Genomic DNA, 21,970 nt, shown 5'->3' on the forward strand with positions numbered 1-21,970 from the left:
TAGAAAATGGCAAATATCAAATGTGTCCCGGGCAGAGAAATGATAGAAAAGAAGAAAAGGTTGGGACCACAAGGTTTTGAATACCATCAAATAAATATCTTCTTGTGGTCAGTGTTTGTTTGTTTGTTTGTTTTTATTTTGTTACTGGAGATTGAACCCAGTGTTGTTCTACCCTAGCCATATTTTATTTGTTATTTTTTGAAACAGGATCTCACTAAGTTGTCATGGCCAGCTTCAAAACCTCCATTCTCCTATCTCAACCTCCCAAGCACTAGGATTACAATACTTGATGTACCACCTAGCCTGGCTGGGTCGATTGTTAACTTTTTTATTTTTATTTTATTTTGTTTTTTTACTTTTTGGTGGTATTGGGGTTCCTAGAAACCCTTCTATCTCCAGGCTACGCTCCCAGACCTATTTTATATTTTTATTTGGAAACAGGGTCTCTTAAGCAAGCAAGGCTGGCTTCAAACATGCGTGATCCTCCTGTGCGGGGATTACAAGCATGCGCCACCACGCCCAGCGTTAACTTTTATTTTTAAATAAAAATAAAATTTTAATCAGTACATTATACATCCTCCCATGAGCATACATCTACCAGCCAGGATGATACAAAACCCCAGCAATCTGGCATTCTGGATTCTTCCTTTACATTCAAGACCATGTGGTGATGCCACTGTGTCAGTGTGATCCTATTTTGGGTATATTCTTGAATCAACTAGAATAAGAAAAAGATAAGTTTTCTAAAGTTTCCACACTTTAAGTTTTTGTGGGGGTACTAGAAATTAAATACAGGAATATAATTAAATTATACCTCTGAGTTACACCCGTAGACCTTTTATTTATTTTTTTTTATTTTAGACCAGGGTCTCATTAAGTTACCATGCACTTTGGTAATGAACCTTCAATCCCCCTGTCTCAGCCTTTTAAGTACTGGAATCCTAGACCTATATTACCGCACCCAGCTTCATACTTTAACTTTAATAACAAGTGTTTTGTGATAGCTTTTACTGCTCCCTCTTCCCCAAACTGTTATGTCCCAACATCATGGCATCACTATGGTTTTGTGGAATTTATTATTGAAAAGCATCTCTAGCAATGAATCACATTATGTACTTTTGGACCATGAAAAAAGCTAGCAATTACCATCCATATCCCCTGATTCCCAAGTCATACAATGTTAAAAAGCTAAATGCAAGGCCATTTACATGGTGAGTTTTTGTTCCATTCCTAACAATCTAGTTTTTTTTCCCTTTTTTCCTTTTAACAACTTCCTATTTTCAGCAAGCTTAGATTTTATAGACCTCCCCTTAGCCAGATTGCTTTTGGAAAGATGTCTGACACAGAATACATCCTGTTTTGTTGTTGTTATTTCAAATTGATCTCCCCACCTTGGTAAAAAGTCACCAGTCTAGCAATTAAGAACTGCTGTGCTCACTTGTTTTTAGCTGAAGTCCCTTACTGAGAAAATTGCATTTTACTTGGCTTGGGTTCTATTCTTGAGTGATGCTCAAGTAAAGAAGCAGGTGTTCCTGGGAGCATTTAATGCCTTTGGTGGATAAAGTGCCGCATATAGAGATGCCCCATGCAAACTAAGCTCAGATAAAGGCAGAGCCATTGATTTTCATTTTCTCTTCCCCATTTTCAATAAGGCCGTAATCCAACTCTGAATAATCTCCTGTCTTCACAAATCAGTAGCCTTCTATCCTGTCACTTTCCATCCATAAAACCTTTCATAAGCATTCCTGGTTTTGACAAATTAAAATATAAAGTTCATAAATCAGTTCCAAGGAACCTTTCAAGAGTTACACCCTTCCACATATTCCAAGTCTCTGCTAGCCTGAACTATTAATCAGTGTTCGTTCAATTAATTGAATTCTCTCCTCCTTCTCTTTCTCCTCCTCTCTCTCTTCCTCCTCCCTCCTCCTCCTCCTCCTCCTCCTCCTCCTCCTCCTCCTCTCCTTTTACTCTCCCATGCTTCCACATAGATTGTTCTCTGAAACATGTTGGTTTCCTGAACTGCCCTTCTACTCCAACTCACATTACTCTTAAATTTAACTTGATGAGTTAGCATAGTGTTCTCTAGTTCCATACATTTTTCTGCAAATGATATAATTTTGTTCTTTATGGATGAGTAAAATTCCCTGTTGCGGCGCACGCTTGTAATCCCCACGCTTGGGAGGCAGTGACAGGAGGATCGCACAGGTTTGAAGCCAGCCGTGCTGACTTAAGAGACCCTGTTTCCAAATAAAATATGAAATAGGTCTGGGAGTGTAGCCCGGAGGTAGAAGGGTTTCCAGGAACCCCAGTACCACCAAAAAATAAAAATAAAAAAATAAAAAAAATCCCTGTGTATATATACCACATTTTCTTTATTTTTTTCTTTAAAAATTTTTTTTATTGGTGCATTATATTCATACAACATATTGGGGTAAAAAACTTGTGTGTACAAACATGTACTCATCGCTGATTTAACCCCTACCCAATTCCCACCCCATTCCCTCCCCTTCCCTCCTCCCTTGCTTGGCTTAGTGATTGACTTCGATACGTTTAAGTACATTGTGTGTTTTAAAGATTTTCCTCTTCCCTCCTCCTCTCTCCTCCTTTAGGTTGCCTTGTTTGCTCCTCTATAGAATTTCCTCTTTCAAGAGTTCCTCCTATGACCCATTTCTCCCTAACTCTCACATATTAGGGAAAGCATCTGGTTTCTTATTTTTTGTGACTGACTAATCTCACTTAGCATAATGTCCTCCAGTTCCATCCATTTCCCTGAAAATGGTGTAATTAAGTGTTTTTTGATGGCTGAGTAAAATTCCATTGTGTACATATTCCACAGTTTTGTAATCCATTCATCTGTTGATGAATATCTTGGCTGGTTCCATAGTTTGGCTATGGTGAATTGTGCAGCTATACCACATTTTCTTTATTCATTCCTTGATTGACTTGACAAGCATGCTGAGTGAGTTCAGCCAGTCTCAGAAAATCAAGAGTCTCACGTTTCTTCTGATATATGGAAACTATCACAAAAAAGGGGGGGGGGGAGGAACTGCAGACCAAGAAGAGACAGATGTAAATAGTGAAAGGACATTGGAAAACTGGGAAGGGGAAAACAAGGCTTAAGGAAGGGATCTATGCAAATAAGGTTATCTCCACACATAAAGGCATCCTTACCAATCCCACTACCGTGTATGGGAAGGGAGAAAGCAGGTGCTGGGTGGAGCACAGAGGGAAATACACCAACTGATGCATGCATGAACTTATGTATCACTTTGAATACTACTATGATGTATAATTACAATGCATTATTAAAGTACAATAATTGAGGCTTTAAAATGCAGTTCATTTATCTTTTTGCCTTTGAAATCTTCTCAAGAGTTTCTAAGTATGGCCCATTGCTCATTTGATGAAGTATCTTCTCTATGCTGCATGTTCTCACTGCTGGGAACACAGGTGAGTCACTGCTCTCATCCTCCTTTGTCTTATATTTTAGTTTAGGTCTTAATAAATGCGATAATTAAATAAGCATAATATATAATTTTAAGTAGTGAAGAGTATATTAAGCACAATAAATCAGCATAGCTTCATTATAGAGCTAAGCTAAAATATGTTCTTGTAATTTTATAAATAAAAAGGTGTTTGAGCTGGACTTGAATTTTTATATCTTCTTCAACTATAGATAGCATGTGCCACCTTAGGAAATTAGGAGTTTTACATGTAGTCTCATCATAGTGTCTTGAAGCAAGAGATAAATACCATTTACTATTGTCATCTTTGATCCCTTTAGTAAAACACTCAATAACTATATATATATATATATATATATATATATATATATATATATCTTGAATGAATTATTCTCTGCTATGTTGTTTCAATTCATTGAAAAGAAAATATTCTGAAAAGTAGTAAATAAAATACTGCCAAGATAACAAATCAATGCCTTGTCAAATAAAAGGACTCTGGCAAAAGATCAAATTACCTTCAGCACATGGATTAGAAGTATACTGATACTTAGAATTAGGCATCTAAGTCATTTAAAGATCACAGTATCTTCAAAGGGAGATATTACGTATCTTAGCCAAGCTTTTTATAGTCTTGTGATTTTACAAATAAAGAGATCTCCTTATTTTCAACAATGATAGAAAGCTACTATATAAGATTTATGACTTGCTTTTGAAATAAATATTTTCTCAAAAAAAGACACAAAATTTGTGGGAAGATGTAAAGAAAACTTTGGTTAAAGTTTGGAAGTCTTTATATTGTAAATGGACATTTGAAGTAATGAAATTGAGTGATATTAAGGAATCAAAGCATATATAAAAGTCCATCCTCATAGTGGATGGCTAATAGTGCCAGGTTGTCTGTTAATTCACCATAAAAGACTGACAAGATATTTTACTCTGTTGCTTCTTGTTTATTTTCACCTGTACAATGGGCTTCGTTATGTCTGCAATATATCTCAGAGCCCACGCTATTCTCTGCTCTCTTTATAACTCTGTGCGAACCTCAATGCCCCACAATCCTTACCACTTGTATCTAAAACTAGAAGAGATTAGAAAAGGGGTAGAACACCAAAGTAAATATATTCCTATTAGGATTAGTTAATATTTTTGTGTTATTTTGTTAAAATAGACAAAACACAGGACACGGCCCATTGTTGGAGTGTGTGTGTGTGTGTGTGTGTGTGTGTGTGTGTGTATTGGAAGGGTCTTTGGAGATTAAACCCAGGGCCTCACACATACTAGGTCTGGGCTCTACCATCAAGCTACATTATTCAGGTTCTATGGTTACAGGCAACATATATCCAGTAATCAACTCTTGTGAATTTATGTCAGAAAGTAATTTATCCGGTATTTGTGGCATAAGTTACAGAAGTCAAGAAAAATCTGAATAGCAAGCCTCAGGAAGGACCAGAATTGAGGCAACTCTAGAATGGTCTGCCATTCTGAACTAAGAAAAAGTCTCCTCAGTCCTGCACTACAGAGATGAATAAATTCTACCAGTGACTAGATACTAGGCCATGCTGCTACAGATTCAAAGCCCTAGAAAGAGAGCATTTGGCTTCACTTGGGCCACCTATATGTCAGGATGAGGGCAGAGGAGATGCACTTTGATCAACAGGCTCACTATAAATGCATCTAGTGGTAAAGATGCTGTTATCCAACTGAAAATCAGATGCTATCTGGGCATGGTGGTACACACCTATAATCCCAGTACTAGAGAGGCTGAGACAAGAAGATCACAGACTTGAGGTCAGCCTCAGCAATTTAGAAAGGCCCTCAGCAACTTAGTGAGATCCTCTTTCAAATAAGAGAAAGAAAGAGAGAAAGGAAGAAAGAAAGAAAGAAAGAAAGAAAGAAAGAAAGAAAGAAAGAAAGAAAGAAAGAAAGAAAGAATGGAAAGGAAAAGAAAAGAAAAGAAAAGAAAAGAAAAGAAAAGAAAAGAAAAGGAAGGAAGGAAGACCTGGAGATAGGGATTTAGCTCAGAAGTAAACTGCCTCTAGGTTTAATCCCCAGTACTCCCCACTCTCCCCCCAAATAAAGAGAAAAAGGCTTGGCAAAACAGAAAGAATAAAGATATGGACATTAAACGGCCTAGAGTTTAAATGCACCCATTTTGACCTTAAGTGGGTTGGACTCCTACTTAGTAACCATTATATAGAGATTATTTTGATTTCTCAGAGGGCTGCTTTTAGGATAAGTGAGATAATCCACCCAAATTGATGTCTAGTTCAAAGTGAGTACACAACAAATTGCATCTATTATTCTTATTATTACTTTGGAATAAATCTGTTCGGGTTATTTGGGGACAAGAATGAAAACATATAATGACATGTTTCTAGAGAGGGCAGAATGCCCTAAGAGGACGCAGCTCAGAGATCAGCAGGCGCAGCCCCAGGACGCGTGCGTGCTTCCAGATATCTGATTGCAAAAGTCACTATCCGAAATTAATCTTAGCACTGCCTCCTGCTGAGCCCTCATTACAGCATCGGCATTCTCCTTTCATTATTTTTGGTCCAAGGATATAAGGTTCAATGAATGAATAAATAAATTGTGATGCATGATTAAAATGTGAGACTATGTTGTTTGCTCTTTTTGTGTTCACTGGACGCTTGTCAAATACAACCTATTATAATCAATAATACTCTTATGTATGTGGGGCAGACTTAGGTGTATAATGAGTCAGAATAATCTGAACAGGTATAGGCAGTAAGAAGGGGTATTGAGCATATAATATTAAAATGTAGCAAAGCCAATTAAAGGTGATGTGCTTATCATTGTTTTGTGTTGGCAAAGTGATATAACAGTCCTCCCCACCCAGTGGGAAACATTGTCTCCTCCTCTCCTAGACTATCACCATGTAAGTATATATTTCTTCTCTGTCCAAGTGCTTACTTTTATTTATTTATTTATTTTTGTACTGGGGATTGAACCCAAGGGCATTCTACCTCTGAGCTACACCCCAGTTCTATTTTTTATTTTTTATTTTGAAATACGGTGTCACTAGGTTGTGGAGGGCCTAACTAAGTAGCTAAGGCTGGCTGCAAACCCGTGGTCCTCCTGTCTCACCCTCATAAGCACTGGGATTACAAATGTGAGCCACCACACACGGGTCCAAGTGCTGACTTTTAGAAGGCAGCTTCATATTTTGTTCAGTTTAGTGTCCCTTATGGGGACTGGCACTGACTATTTATTTATTTATTTATTTGGTCCTGGGGAATAAACCCAGGGGTATTCTACCTTCTAGCTACACTCCCAGCCTTTAATGGAGGGGAAATCTCAGCAAAGCTAGAATGGAAGAATAGGAGAGGAAGAAGGCTGAGGTTGATTAGTGGAGGAGCTACATCTAAATATGTGTAAAAGTATGAATATAGCATGGTTAACCTGGACACTCATTGTTGGGAGGGGATGAAGGGAAAACAGGTTGGGGAGAGGGCACCAAGCAAAGTTTAAATGTATACCATTTCAGTTAAGAAAAAGAAAAGAAAAAAGAAAAGAAATTTGAAACAGGTTCTCACAAGGTTGATGAATCTCACTACTGGCTGAAGCTGTCCTTGAACCTGGAATCTGTCTGTCTCAGCCTCCCAAGTACTGTAATTATAGGTATACATCACGACACCCACCTTATATCAATCTTCTAATTAGGGAGAGAAAAAGGTATGGGATCTCACCAAAGTGATTCACACAGTTTAGGTTACCCAAAAAGACTTTTCAATTCATAGATTAGAGTTGAAATTAAATATCATGTTTCCTATCTGAAGACTGGAATCATAATGCTTACTTACAAAAATCAAGAAATTTGATGCTTATTAGCAATAACATGGAGAAAATTCATAGCACAATTCTTTTTATCATGCCTTTCAAAAACTGGTATTTACACCGGGCGTGTTGGTGCACACTTGTAATCCCCGCGCTTGGGAGGCTGAGACAGGAGGATCGCACAGGTTTGAAGCCAGCCTCAGCTACTTAGTGAGGCTCTCAGCAACTTAGTGAGACCCTGATTCCAAATAAAGTATAAAATAGGTCTGGGAGTATAGCTCGGAGGTAGAAAAGCCCCTGGGTTCCACCCTCAGTAACACACACACACACACACACACACACACACACACACACACACACAATAAGGAATACAAAATAGGGCAGGGTGTGTAGCTCAGAGGTCAAATGCCCCTGGGTTCCATCCACAGACCCACAAGAAAAAAACACCTGGTACCATCTGTCATTATTAAGTGAACACATATGTAATAAAATCTATTACATGTCAGGCTAATTTGTGAGGATAAAATGAACTAGACATGGCTCTTGTCCTAGGACACCTCACCCACAAAGTATAAAAGAAGCTCTAAATTCTCTGGGGTCTATGGGAAGAGCTAACAAACAAGGTCCAGTCTTCAATCAGACCAAGGAGGGAGACATTTAGAAAAGGTCTGTACGGGAGATAAGGGTGAGATATAGACATGTAGAGATTTCACTTAACAGAAAAACCAAGTTAATCATTCTGAAATTAGAAGATAGTATCATGAGAGAAGACTTCTTTAAAAAATTAGTAAAATGCAAAATTACAAATACAATATCAGTATAAGAGAACAAACCCACAACAAAAGTAAGGGAAAAAATTTTCAAATTGTTAAATTACTCTTCCCTGAGTGCTAGAACTCCAGGTGGGTTTTATTTTCTTTCCTTATATACGGTGATAAAATCATTTTTATAGAAACCATGAGTATAAATTGGAAATAAAATGCTTTTTTAAATAAGGTCAGAAAATATTCGAATTATAATTTGGAGAAAGAGCACTATTTTTCCAGCTAAAAATTCTAATCTGTGGCCTACAGAGAATAAAGGCTACATTCGTACTAGGCCCTAGAGCAAGCTGCAGCGTCAGCCAAGAAACTTTGAAAAATCCTTTACTCTTTGGACCTCTCTCTCCATGAAATGTGACTTGTGTGAAGTAAGTTTAGAGAAAAAGCTACTAAAGGTTATCCTGGAGAGGAGAGTATGAGAAAGACACAAAGAGTTGTGTCTGGCTTACTGAAACTTTAGAATGAGTTTTAAATAGTCAGTGCCATTCTTTCACAAGAAATAATGAACCATTGATTTTGAATTAGGCCTTTTCCTACCTCTGAGACACCTCTGAATACTTCTTTTCTCCTGGTAAAAACCTATTCACCTCCCAAGGTCTTTTCATCTATTAGTTGTTCCAAGAGGACTGGATTGGCTCAATAATGGCAGCAGCCCTCACCCCCGAAACTCCGTTTTCCCTGGCATTGTGTATGCAGCTTCATCATACTGCCTGGAAATTGCTTTTTCCTATTTATTTCTTAGCCGACTGCAGTCTCTGTAAAGCAGCACCTATACTGTCTCTGAAATATTTTGTAACTCACAAGCTCATCTTGAATATATAGATGATGAATAAATGACTAGCTCTCTATGTCAAAAACAAGTAATTTTCAGTCTTGATCTTACTTGGCCACTAACTAATGCCACTGCCCACCATTTCGTCACAGATTTCTACTGTTCCTCATCCTACAGGTGCAAGGATTCCTCCTCAGTCCCTTTCATTGGCCCTTCTTCTACCTGTGTCCTAAGTATTGGTGTATTGCACAGAAGTACACGACCATCTTCTCTTCTGACTGAATGCTCTCTCTGGGTGTATGCATCTCCTTCTCTGTCTTTGCCTCCACAAACAGAATGATGATGAGGGCCACATTCTTTTTCTTAGCCCAGCCTTCAACTGCTGAAATTCACACCTACTGTGCATGTCCTGATCATCTTTGCTCAGATATTCTGCAAGCTTTTACGCTCAAGATGCAAACCTGGATTAATTTTTCATGAGTTCTCTAGTTTAAATGAGCCTCACTCTTTTACCATGTGCTTTCCCTGTTAGATCTATGACCAATTTCTCCTTATAGCACCTCATTCCCCCCTGTATCTCCATTCCTCTTCCTTAAACTCTAGACTCTTATCGACTCTTGTGTGGATTATGGCAATATCCTGAGGACAGATTAAATATTATAGCCAAATTGTTGGTAAATTGATCTCCCTAAAGCTCAGTTGTCATCATGTTACTCTCCTGTTTAATTTCTCACTGTTACCTGCAGAAAGTCTCCTTCGACAGAAGGTTTTCTTCTCAGTAAGCGAGACTCTGAGATGGATCTAAACACACAGGATGTTTTTTAGGAAAAGTCTTTGAAGCAGATGTGATGGTACATGCCTGTAATCCCAAGAAATTGAGAAAGGAGTTTCAAGGTCAGCCTCAGCAGCTTAAAGAGTCCCTCTGCATTTTAGCAAGGCCCTGTTTAAGAAATAAAAAGGGATAAGGGGTGTCTCAGGTACAATGCCCCTGGGTTTAATTTTCTCTCTCTCTCTCTCTCTCTCTCTCTCTCTCTCTCTCTCACATACACACACACACACACAACAGCCTTTGAGGTCAATACCCATTAAAGTAAGGAGAAGGACGTAGGGATGGCAGAGGAAATATCAGACTCTGATGTGGTCTAGTAGCAAACTCAGCTAATTTTCTTTCCCTAGTGCTGAAATCTTCAACCATATTGATTCTTATGTAGTTCCTCGCGAGCTCTGCCAAAGCTTTCCTGCCTTCTCCTTAGGCAGTATTGACCATTCTCTCTTCTCATCTCTCAGCATACCCTGTACAAATGTCTATATTAATACTCAAGTTGTAATACTTTATCACACTTACTGATTTACATGCTCATTCCTAGTATATATTAAGCTTCTTAATATCAGGCACTTAGTTCATCTATCATTAATCCTAAGCACATGAGTTCACATGGCATCACTGGAGCACAATATTCACTTTTAAAAAGTTATTGAAAAGATGAGTAAGTGGTTAAATAAATGGATTGGGTAAAGTTTCCTATACATCAGAGCCTTTGTGATATTGAACCAGTAATTAAATGTAGCACAGCATTTTGTAAGATACTTTTATGGGAGAAAGACAGGGAGGAGTAGAGGTATAACTTAAATAAAGTTCAAACCCAGGCAAACCATAAAAGTCAGAAATAAATAGAAAAACAAATAAACCTCAGTAATCCTGACTGGGAAAGAAAAATTAAAAATCCAGAATGTAGAGGCATGCTTTGAGCAGGAACCATAACCAATGAGTGATAGAATTCCAGAATGTTAGGAAAGGTCTTAGAGGTACTCATTAAACATTTCTTCTTTCATTTTCTCTCTTTCTTTCTTTCTTTCTTTCTTTCCTTCTTCCTTCCTTTCTTTCTTTCTCTTTTTTTTGTATGTGTGTGGTACTGGGAGCTGAACCTAAGGGTCTTCAACCACAGAGCTACAATCACAGATCTCAGCCTGCATATTAATTATACATCATAATACAGTCTAGAGTGACAGAAACACACATGTACTCAGCTCTTGCGTGTTTCCTTCCAGTTCTCACCCTGTTTCTTCCCACTCCTAGTACATATTACTGAGATTTGTTTTGATAATTTTTGCATGTATCTAGCATTATTTGAATTGGTTCCTTTATCAAGTTTCCTTTCCTCCCTCCCCATCTCCCTTCCCTAATCCCCTTCTACTGGTATCTTTCTTCATTTATTTAAAATCCCTTTTGTTTCCAAATTCCTTTCTAGTTTCCACATATCATTTGAGGAAGGGTCTCACTAATTTTCCCAAGGTGGCTTCAAACTTGCAATTCTCCTGCCTCAGGCTCTCCAGTCTCTGTCAAACTTTCATTTATTAAGGAAGATAAATGTTATGGTTCTGGACAGATATCTACTCATACATCCATACATTCATGCAATTAGCCATGCATTTAATGTTTCTTTGCAATCAATGAGATCCTACCATGTTGAGAAATGCTACTAGTCACTGAACAAACCAATTTGAAGAGACATGTTCCTCTCCATCAAGCAGCCTACAATATACTGTGACGCAGTATGATGAGTGCTTAGAAATAAAAAAATGAAGCCCTCATATTGGCCTTGTGGGGGAAATTGTCAAGTGTTCTGGTAGCAGATAACAGGCAGAAGCCATAGGATAAAGTCTAATATAGACTAAAAGGTTTGAGAACTAGAGTTATCTGAATTCCCTCTACCCAGGTGCAGAACATATATCAGATATTGGCAGAGTTGACAAGATGGGTATATCTGAATTAAAGGAAAGAGAGGAAAGGAATTCAATTTCTGTTAAGTCCGTCTCTATATTTAGCTTCCTCTTCTCATTCCAGGAGTTCCCGGGAGCCATAGATGAGCAGCACTGAAATCATTCTTGATTTTCTTAGTGAAACATATTTATTGAATATCTACTTGTCTGCACTTATTTAAGGGGAAAGAAGAAAAAATAGAAGGAAAGGAGGAAGGAAAGGAAGGAAGGAAGGAAGGAAGGAAGGAAGGAAGGAAGGAAGGAACAGGTGAGAAGAAAGAAGGCCTTCTAGAAGCAAAGACTGAAAGCCATTACCTTCCTTTCTGAAGCCCAATCTTGAACATGGCTTCAAAATAGCCTTAGAAACACACTGATTCCACAAGCTCTCCAGGGATCAGGCATGAAGCCAATACCTCCAAAAACTGTTTCTGCGAGCTGCTTTAATGAATCAGGTCAGACTGACAATATCTTCTAGATGCAACCTTAGGAAATAAACGGAGAAGAAGCGTTAGCTATGCATTTGACCTAATAAATGTTTGTCTCATGAAGAGAAAAATAATAATTTTTATAAGCCATCTCCCTAATTCATGATGCTTAAATTTATATCAGCAGCTATCCCAACAATGAGGCTCTCTCACAGAAAAAAATGGAGCAGGATATAGAACAACTTAAGCTTTAAAAAAAACAAATGTTGGAAATACAAAGTATGCTAAATTGGGTCACATCTAATATTCAGATATAAGTTTAGAATTCAAATTATGAATGTGCTCAAATTAAATTCAAAGTACACTTAGCTAATTATAGCATGGAGATATATCCTCAAGAATACCTGTCAGTTCCCCTTGTTTTTTTTTTATTAGCATTTCATTCTAACTTTGAGATAGAAAAATGCAAAAAAGAAAGGCTTATTGAAAAAGAAACTCCTACTAGTTGTTCTTGGATTAGTTGGTTCTTAGTAAGACATATTTCTATTGCTAGACCCCCAAAATTATTGTTTTACTTATTTCTTCACCTTGAACCTGAAATCACTCATTCCTCATTTGAGCGTTATTTCTTCCCTCAAAAGTTTTCACTACAATTTTTTTAAAAATTATCATCAGCCGGCATGATGGTGCACACTTGTAATCCCCACACTTAGGAGGCAGAAACAGGAGGATCGCGCAGGTTCGAAGCCAGCCTCGCTGGCTTAAGAGACCCTGTTCCAAATAAAAATATAAAAATAGGTGTCTGGGAGTGTAGCCTGGAGGTAGAAGGGTTTCCAGGAACCCCAGTACCACCAAAAAACAAAAACAAAAACAAAAACAAAAACCAACAACAACATTATAATCACTTTGACAGCCTGGTATTAATTTTCATTTTTATATTTTTGTTCCCTAATCTCACTTATGACCAGCTATATTTCACTAGGCTCATTCGTGAATCCTCAACCAGAGCAAAAGTAAGAATTGAGACAAGCTGTAATTGGCAAAATTTCTACTAATATTCACTATTTGTGCTTTGTTTAGGTGGAGGCTATAGGTTCAAAGAGATCACAGAAAAACTTAAACAAGAATAGAAATAATTTTTTTTCTCTCTATTCCTCTGTAAATACAAATATAAACTAATCACAGTACTTACTTCTTGACCAAAGTCAAATTCTTTAGTCTAACAAAAAAGCAAGTTACATTTCTAGCTCAAACAGCCTCCAAAGAAAGTTCAAGGAACAAAATCAGGAGCATAAAGGCAATGATCAGATATTTCACAAAAGATTCTATAATCTCTGAAAATTTTAATATCACACAATTATTTCAGGAAAGATACTTGCTTTTTCGAGTCTAACCTAAACTTATTCATATAGATATACATTTTTCCCTTTTGGGCCTAATCCTAGATTCTATGAGGGATAATTGTTACTTGTTTATATGTAGTATTCTTCCTTTGTAAATTATGAAGTTTACTCCTTAGATTTTCTTTCTATAATTGTTGATGTACTAGTGAAAAAATAGTATGCTAAAGTGCAAACATCATCATTTAAAATCTCATAATCATTTAAAATCTATTTTGATACAGGCAGAATGGTTATGCTTGTGTAATAATGCAACATTACCTGCTCTTCTCCTTTCCTTTATACACACTCAGGTGGTCCTTGAATCTCTTGGGATGGCCTCCCTGTTAGATCATAAAACTCCAATGACCATATCAAAACGTGTCTTCTTCATGACACCATAACTCCTTCCAGAATTTACTGAACTGTTGGTGAAGGATTCTATCTGGGATTTTGCATATATTCGAGGACTCAGCCTCAAAGCCCTATTGATGCTGTATGTCACACTTATACTGCTGAATGAGAAAATGATAAAGTACAAACATATTCATGACAGATTCAGAGGCACGCAGTGGTTTTGCCACAACCTGTTCTCAGCCCTTTTCCAGTGAGTACAAGAGATATGGGTAACAGAGAGCAGAGATGAAAACCCATTTCTGGTTTCAGACAGTCTGGAATGGGTTTCTCGGTTTGCACAGGGATTCTGGGAGAGCAAAGAACCATGGAAAGCAGAGAAAATAATACAAAGACAAATGGGTCTCTTTGCGGCTGAATGTGGTGGCACATCCCTGTAATCCCTGTACCTAGGTGGCAGAGACAAAAATATAGCAGGTTTTAGGCCAGCCTCGGAAACTTAGCAAAACCCTGTTTCCAAAACTAATAATAATTTAGGGGTAGGGTTGTAGCTCAGAGGTAGAATCACACACACACACACACGCACACACACACACACACACACACACACACACACAAATGGTCTCGTTAAAAGGGTAAGTTATGGATAGCTTCTGAGATGTTATCCCTGGATGCTTTGATTATCTTTGTGACAAGTATCCTGGAGGCAGATGGGGCAATTCTACACCTCTCAGGGCAACCATACAATCAGCCAGTGCCAAACCCTGCACAGCCCCTGTACAAGTCTCAGTTTGTGAGTATTTTCCTCCCCATCCATTGTTCCAGAGACCAAGAACAGAGCAGCTTCAAATCCTGTAATCTTTGTGTTTACTAGAGAAGCTTGAATTAAATGTATTTTATTCTCAGAAGACCTGTTAATGAAAGCATGCTAAGAACTCTATTTTCTTTAATGTTTCTGAAATCATTAAATACTTTGTTATTATAATTTTTCAGTAATAATAATCTAAGCCGTTGAAAGCAAGAAGAGGTTTTTCTCATGATAGCTGAAGCCAGATGGGCTTAAAAATTATTCCTTTCAAATATATTTTAAGTTGAGCTCCTGCCTTTAATCCACTTATCACAGTGTTTCTACCCAAATCTTAAGGCTATGAAACAAATACTTTGTTAAATTCCCCCTAGAAAGAAATTCAGGCAGAAATGATGTCAGAGCCCTAGGAAAATTAGTTCTTCAAAATGGATGAAAAGAAATGGAATGATAAGGTGGAGAGGGTAAATTTTGGCTTTTAGAGTAGAAAACCACAAAGCAGCTAGCAAGAAAGGGAATATGTTTAAAATGTGACAAGTAGCTTTATAATTTTTGTATTAACTTCTGAGACTCATTAGACATGCTATGCAAAAGATAATAATTGAATGTTCAAATACTCTCTGCAGTACCACATGGGATTCCTATTTCTAGTCTCCATGGTGATTATGAATTGTCCTCAATCTATGGAACTAGAAGAAAGTCTTTCCTTGAATAAAGCTTGAATTGTTCAAAGTAGTTTTGTTCTTATTTTAATTGATAGATATAGGCATTCCAATTTACTGGATACAGAAAATCTCTTGCTTTATCCTTTGTTTAGTACTTTTGGGTAAAATACAGATTTTTTTTACAAAAGGAGTTCAAGGAAATAGAAAAGATGTGTGCATGTATATCTCAAGTTTTTTTTTATCCTATTAAGAAGTATGATTACAATGCACCAATAAAAATTTATTTAAAAAAAAGAAAAGAGGAGAGACTCCGAGTTCCTCAAAAACTCTTTTCTTCCCAGCCTTCCCAGGTCTTAAAGCCATGTCATTATATCATATATTTTCTCTAGGACCCTGTGCTTTACTTACAGTGATACCTCTAGCGGTCTCCCTTCTTCTGCCAGGCCAGTCCCCTGGCCCTAAAGCTACTTTCCAATATCTTTGACCTGCTCAGGACACAGACTGCCAGACCAGCCGTTTTCATCTGCTTTTAGGTTCAACTTCCCATTTACACCATCTAAGCATCCTTAACACTCTACCACTCTTAAGAAACCATCTCTTCATGAACAGCTCAGCAGACTAGTTGTCAAGTTTTGAGTTTTAGTTCAAAAAGTCAATTTATATGTGTACAGGATGTTGGAGTTTGAGTCAAAAAGTTCTCAGGTTTCAGATATAAATCAGGTTTGTATGGCTCTAGGTAAATATTATTGCAGCTATCAAAAAAATTCTGAGTCTTAGGTGGCATTAAGAGAAGTAAAATGGCTTACAGAAACACTAATCCTTTTAAACACAGCATCCATCATGTGTCAGTGAACATACAACACCTGAAAAGTGTGTTGGTCACATCTGTGACCTTAACAAAATAGAATGCACCTGAAGGGAGACACGCAAAATGCCTTGTGATTAGAAAGCATATCAAAGCAATAATATAAAGAGCTAAGAATACTTTAATGTGCTTTTATCGGTGCATTTTAATCATACATCATAATGAGGTTAGGAGTGATAACACATGCACACAGCACTTTGTGCATTTCTCTTTATATCCCACTCTATTCCCCACCCCATACATGTTATTGACATTGATATTGATAACTTATTGTATGTACATTGCTAAGTATATTTATTACCAATAACCACTATCCCAACCAATCTGTTCTTCTTTCTAATTTTTTTGTTTCTTCCTCTGTCAACATTATTGTAACAGTATGTACTCAATCTCCACTATAAACACACGCTGTGACAAGCACTGGAGAAATAAAGGTTACTTATTCGGGCCTTATCTCTCATCTCAGGCTCCAGGACTCTCCGTCATGAATCCCTTAAATCCAAATACTGTGAATTTAAATGGTGAATTCTGGAGAAAAGCGGGGCTTAAGAGCCCCGCTAACAACCAATCTCCATTACCACAAAATCAGCGCCTTTCATAGCCAGAAAACACCATCACCAGTGAAACAAAAAATCACCAGGCTCCAGAGAGAAAGCGGACTGAGAACAGAGAGAGCCACAGAGGAGATAACCGGCCTCACGCCCGAGGACGCAGCAGACGCAGCAGCAGCGCCATACTGCTGGCGGCACCGGCGAATTCACGGGATGGCTACAGCAAGCCGAGGTGAGCCACTGCGGAACAGCCAGGCGGGATTTCTCCGCACAGAGAGCATCTAAAGCTCCCAGTGGCCAAGCTCAGCACACGCTGCAGGGATTCAGAGTGGAAATCAAAACCAAGAAGAAAAACACCAGCCCCACAGCCGAGGGTGTAGCTGCAGCGCCATATTGCCACCGGCGGCAGCAGCAGTGAATTCACCAAGTCCAGTACAGCTACATCTGCGTACTCAAAAACAGTGAGTCAAATTGCGGGCCACAGAGGAGAAATCCCAGTACTGTACTCCCTGGGACTTGACTCAGTGGGGGAGGGGCGGTGTCAGAGATATCACACCATAGGAGAACGTGCAACCTGGCACCCCCCACAGTCTAAAGCAGCCTCTATCGACTCTCTGGGTCGGAGACTCTGTGATACAACCCAGTAAAGGAGTAGTGGGGTCTGAGATACTACTGACTCGAGATCCAGAACACCTTAAGTGAAGTCATAGTGACCCAAGGGAAGAACCCAGAGAAGGCACAAACATCCGAAATCATGGGAAAGAGGAATAATACTCCAGAATCACTCCAGACTTCCCAAACCAAGTTATGTGAGCAATAAATGCCCACAACCCCACAACATCAGAACCCGATAAAACTGAAAATCGGAGATTTCTAGAAGATCAAATCAGGAAAATAACTGTAGAAATAATAGAGGTGCTTCGAAAAGAACTCAGAGAGAGCCAAAAAGAGATAAAGGATGCAATTAATGAAGTAAAGGCCTCAATTCAAAGCACAAACAACCGATTAGAACACATGGAGAACAGAATCTTGCTCTTAGAAGATGAGCAATCCAAAAATGAACGCATAGTTTCTAATCTAGAAAAAAATATCTGACAGCAGGAATCTGATATTGAAGAAATATGGGCCCATTTTAAGAGAGCTAACCTAAGAATAATTGGAATAGAGGAGGGAAGAGAAAGTGAAACCAAAGGGATCAACAATCTCTTCAAGGAAGTAATAGCAGAAAATTTTCCAGACATAGAGCAAGAGGTCAATACACAGGTCCAGGAAACTTATAGAACTCCCTTTAGACAGGATCGGAGAAGAGGATCCCCACGCCACATAATTGTCAAAATGACCAATGTGGAAGCCAAGCAGAGAATCTTAAAGGCAACAAAAGCAAAGGGCCAAGTGACATTCAGAGGCAAACCAATTAGAATCACTCCAGACTTCCCAAACCAAGTTATGAGAGCCAGAAGGGCTTGGAGTAACATATTCCAAACTCTGAAAGAAAACAACTTCCAGCCAAAAATTTCCTACCCAGCAAAACTTTCTATCAAATTAGATGGAGAAATAAGAAGCTTCCATGACAAACAGAAACTGAAGGAATTTATGTCTTCAAAACCAGCACTAGAGAAAATACTCAAAGAGATTAACTACAAAGAAGAAATAGGTAACACACTCCAGAACTAGAGAAACATGATTTTCCATCCGACAGACAACTAATATTGGTTATCTGTGGAGATTCATTATTTATGTTAGTCTTTTACCTATCTCTAAAGGATATTGTTTGCCTTTATTGTTGTTAATTTCTAGGATTTCTAGTTGGAATATTAATATACCTTCAGATATAGCATTTGGAAATATTTTATCCCATTCTATTAGTAACTGTTAACTCTGCTTACATTGTCTTTGGATATACAATTTTTTTTTTTTAGGGAGTTTGTATACTCCTCTGTTGCCTGTGCCATTGAAATCATAACCAAGAAATCACTGCCAATTTCAATGTTGTGAGGTTTAATGACCCAGATTTTCTCCTAAAAGTTTATAGTCTTAAGATTTATATTTAGGTCTATTATCTATTTTGAGTTAATATTTGTATATGGGATTAGGTAAGGGTCCAATTTTATTCTTTTCCATGTAATTATTATTTTTTAACAATATTTAGTTAAAAGATTAATATTTCCACCACCAAATGTTCGTGGAAACCTTGTCAAAAATAACTTGACAATATAGGGAAGAATTTAGCTCTAGGCTTTTATTTAACTCCAATGGTTTATATATCTGCCTTTAGAATAGTACTACACTGTTTCAATTATTGTAGCTTTATATGGTTTGAAATCAGAAAATATTTATCTTCTAGCTTTGTTCTTTTTCAAGATCGTTTTGGGTACCTAGAGTCCATATTCCATATTAGGATAGAATTTTTTCTGAAAAATAAATATATAAATATATGATAGTTTCACCTAAAAAATAGAAAAAAAATTCTCTGGTAAGAAAGAAAGCAAAAAGAAATATTGAAATGTTATCTTTAAGTCATCAAAAGCTTGGTATCAGACAAATGAAACTGTTATGTGAGATTATCATTTTTAATTTTAGATAAATTGCCATAATACTAGATGTCAACTACTAAGCCAAGCATGGGAGAGAGGGATAGGGAGAGAATGGGGTGGGGATTGGGTGGGGGCTGACTGGGCGATGTGTGCATGTATGTCTACAAAAGTATGTATCCTACTTTGATGTATGAATACAGTGCACCAATAAAAATAAATAAATAAATTAATTAATTAATTAAAAATAAATAAATGGTGAATTCTCTGTCACAAATATCTCATCTTACTTGTGATGTGTGACACTCAGTTAATAGTCCTGGTTAAGTGGATATCACTGTACAGTTGAAAGAACTTGAGCTTTCCAACCAGATAGAACTAGATTCAAATTGTATTCTGGGCAATGCTATCCATGAAATCTCTAATTAAAATGGAATTATATTTCATGGCTATAAGAAACATTCAAACAACATTGGGATTGCATCTACCGTTAGATGTGTGTAATAAATGATAAAACTCAGATTCAAACATATAGTCTGATATCACAATCTAAAATAGGTATAAAAAAACATGTCACATCAAAATCAGATATGTATCACAACTTTGGCAAATAGTTTCTGCACGCTCAGTCCACATACATGGAAACAAAGCAACATTATTTCTCAGAAATATCTGACAGCTCTTCCCCAGCTCATTCTATACATATTTTGCCATGTGGAGACACACCTCTTAGTGCCCTGGTATAATGCCCGGACTTGGCAAAGATTGTCACGATGAAAGCACTCTGCCTGCCTGTGGTTTCATTCAGATACTCTCATTTATTCTTATAAATCCACTCTTTCTGTGCACTTAAGAATGGCTGTGCTTTTCCCCCAGGCAAATCCCCAAGCAAAGACTATTGCTCTTTCCTGTCACCTAGGCTTCTTAGATAATTGGAAGGCATCTGTAGGTGTTGGCATTTCTACAGCAGCTGTTGACTTGCCCTTGCTCATAGCAGGAGGGCATGCCTTAAATTCTAAAGAAACAAATCTTCACTGAAGTCCAATCAAATAGCTACAGATTGTAGCAGTCCAGCCTGCAATGACAAACATGCTCGGAAACCTTCTTCCAGCCATAAGGATTCAAATGATTTCTGAAATCAGAGCTGGTCCCAGGCAGACAGGCTCAGTGTGGCTGAAATAATTGCAGCCCAGCAACACAGGGAAAAGATGAAATTGAATCCCTAAAGGTTCTCAGAAAAATGGCACTCAGCTATTGGGAAAATTGTAATATTTACCATTTGCTGGATCCTTAAATGTCAGGTGCTGGACTAGGCATTTCGCCTCACTTGTTTACCAACCAACTTATTCATTCATTCATTCACCCATCTGGAAAAGTGATAATGTGCCCACAGTGAGCCACATGCTGCAGTGTGGACTTGGAATAAAACAAAGGTATACATAGTTCTTAATATCACCGAGCCTCTAATCTGGTGAAGGAAACAAATTGTAGCATTATTTTTATAAAAGCATTTTTGTGTTTATAATTATTGTATCAGTGCACTGCAATTAAACATTGTAGTGAGGTTCAATGTTTTAAAAACACATGCACACAGCTATTTGAGTCTGTCCCTCCACAGCCTACTCTAGTCCTCTCTCCTCCCTCCCGACATGAATTAGTGAGCTGATAGCATACTTTGCATACTGCCATAGCATTATTTGAATTGTTTACTTCCTCATCCCTCCCTCTTCCACTCTTTTCCTCTCTCCCCTAAGCCCCTTCAAGTACTCTTGGGTTTCTCCCTGCATTATATAAAGTACCTTATGTTTTCTGTCTTCTCCCTTATTTCCACAAATGAGAGAAAACATATTTAACACTTAAAAAAAAAACAATTAAAAAATGGGCAAGCTGGGCATGGTGACTCATGCTTGTAATCTCAATACTTGAGAGGAGGATCACTGGTTTGTGGCCATCCTCAGCTACTAAATCAGACCCTACAAAACTTAAAGAGACCCACTTTGAAAATAAACAATAACAAATAAGGCTGGGGGTTGCATCTCAGAGGTAGAATGACCCTGGGTTCAAACTCTAGTACCACACACAAAAATAAGGGACAGCAGAACTGAATATATACTCCTCAAAAAAAGAAAGACAATTGAAAAAATAAATCTACAAAAAAGTGTTCAACATCACTAGCTGTCGGGGAAATGCAAATCAAAACAAAACTGAGAATCCACTAACTGTAGTGAAAATGTCAGTCATCAGGAACACAAATCATAATAAATGCTGTTAAGGATGTGAGAAAAAAAAAACTCATATGCTGTTGGTGAAATTGTCCTAACTATACCACTCCTCAGTATCTTTCCAAAAGAAAACCATAGTGACACACGTATACGTCTGTTTATTTCAGCACAATTCACAATAGCCAATTAGGGAACCAACCCAGGTGTCTGTCAACAGATGAATGGATAAAAGCAAACTTTTGAATTAAAATGATAAAGTCCTAAGAGGAAATTAATTGTGGCTTCTCTACAGTTTCCTCTGGAATAAATACTTAAATATATTTACAGTATTGTTTGATACATAAAATGTGAACTAGAAGTTGGAGGCTACCAAAAGGAAGAACAGAGATGTAAGAGACAGAGTCAATTGTATGTGAGAATGTCCTGCGCTCCACTGTGAAAGGCTAGTGCTGTAATGCAGTCTCACAACTAAGAACATGGAGGGCCAGAGACTATGAGTAGCTTTCCTCAGATCACACACTAAGAATTAAGTTTCAAAATTTTAGTTCAAGTAAACATTTT

Source organism: Muscardinus avellanarius (assembly GCF_963383645.1).
Source record: "Muscardinus avellanarius genome assembly, chromosome: 1".
NCBI classification, from domain to species: Eukaryota; Metazoa; Chordata; class Mammalia; order Rodentia; family Gliridae; genus Muscardinus; species Muscardinus avellanarius.